Source organism: Egretta garzetta, unplaced genomic scaffold (genome assembly GCF_000687185.1).
Source record: "Egretta garzetta isolate BGI_Z169 unplaced genomic scaffold, ASM68718v1 scaffold287, whole genome shotgun sequence".
Taxonomy (NCBI): Eukaryota; Metazoa; Chordata; class Aves; order Pelecaniformes; family Ardeidae; genus Egretta; species Egretta garzetta.
The window spans coordinates 261687-263587 of NW_009260435.1; positions in this window are offsets into that span (position 1 = coordinate 261687).

The following is a 1901-nucleotide window of genomic DNA, read 5'->3' on the forward strand; positions in this document are numbered from 1 at the left end:
TTCCCTGGGAGCAGAGCCCGACCCCCTGCAGCTCCCCCCTCCTGTCAGGCAGTTGTAGGCAGCGATAAGGTCTCCCCTCAGCCTCCTCCAGGCTCAACACCCCCAGCTCCCCCAGCTGCTCCCCAGCAGCCTTGGGCTCCAGGCCCCTCCCCAGCTTTGTTGCTCTCCTCTGGACATGGCATTCCCCGTTCCCTCTACTTCATGACTGCTCCAAGATTCCACAGCAATAGGGGTCATTAAAGATGACTCTTGCTGCCACACACACAGCTTGTGTAGGGTAAAAGCAGTCAGGAGAGGCAAGGACAAACCCCAGCAGGTTGTATATGTACCTCGTTAGGCTCATCAGGCCCAGCCCAGCAATGGAGGTGAGTGGTGCCATTAGTTACATCCATGGGACCATTTTGCTTAATGCTCAGCAGCTGGGCTGCCCTGTGGTGTCCTAACATGAGTTGGTTTAACCGGGTGGATTGTTCCCTGGGTAGGATGAAGCAAAAAATCATCTTATGTTTGCGAGGCTGCAAAGAGTCTGTGAACAGGTCTGGCCCCTAACACTGAGCCTCGGGCCTGTGGCTCTTTGAGTAATCGTAACTTGGTAATAAAAAATGGTAATAAAGCCCCTATTCTCCCGCTCCCAGTGCTGGAGGCCTTGAGCATTTGGATACCGAGTTTCTCCAAACCGCTTGAGTCATGGATGGGATGTTTTGTCAAAAGCCAAAGCTGGGCAGCAGTGAGGGAACCCAAAATCTCTCTGAGAGTTGCCCTTGCCCTGGGGCACCTTCCTGAGGGCTTGGCACAGAATTTCTGCATTGGCAGATTGCTCTCAGGCCAAGTCTCTGTTTCCTCCTTTGCCTTTAGCTTAGACTGGTTTTGTGCATAAATTGTTTTTTAACTCGGGCTTGCGTACAGGACTGAGTTGAGCTCTTCTGAAATCTAATCAACACCTCCCAGTGAAAACTTGCTGAAAGCGCTGCTGTTGCTGTTCTCAGTCCTCTCGCTTTCACACCTTTTGCAAAAACATCTAAGCATGCAGAAGCAGTTGTGTTACTGTCACCCAGTTAATTTAACAAAAAAAGGGCTAAAATATGACGGATCCATGATTACAGAGCAAGGATTAGCTCTTAAAGAGTGTTTGCTGAAGCCCCAGTTCTGTGGGAGAAGAAATGGTGGTGATGTGATGTTAGGAAATAGCAGCATACCCCTCCTGCCTGTGGCGGCATCACCCTGCTGGCCTTGCTGGCTCCTGGCAGTGCGTGGCAGCAGTCGGCACAGCTGAGGACATGCACTCGCTGCCCACGTGGGCACAAACCCACACCTGGGTGCTTGCTGGACAGCGCTTGCTGAGCCTTTCCCAGCCTTGCTCTCCCATCCTGCTGCCTGAAGTAACTGAGCGGGGACCACTCAAAAATCGCAGGGTGGTTGGGGTAAAGGGTGGGGCAAAGTCTGCTGCAGCCCAGCTCCAGGGGGTTGCTCTCTTTCGGGGTTTGCAGATGCTTTAAGGACAGAAACGATTGCCCTAGATCAGGGTCTGCAGTGTGAGGTTTGGGAATTCATCTCTGTGGCCCATGCTCTGCCTATTTTCAGCTCAGCATAACTGAGAACGTGGTTCTGTGCTACCTGCAGTTGCGAAATGAGGTGCTGGGTCTAATTAGAGTGAGGATAAATAAGCAGTTAATCCACTCACAGCTCAATGCCCACCGGCTCCTGTGCTGCCTCCCACCTCGCCTCCTGCACCCCTGCATCACCTTTCCTGCCACAGTGGGAAGAGAGGGGGCCGGGGACGAGCTGGCACGAGCTGGAAACTGAGAACATGGGGGCAGGATGACAAAGAGTTGTTGCTGGCTCCATCCCCACCAGACTTACTCTGCTTTGCTGAGCAGGAAAGGCACAGAGTGTGCAGGATC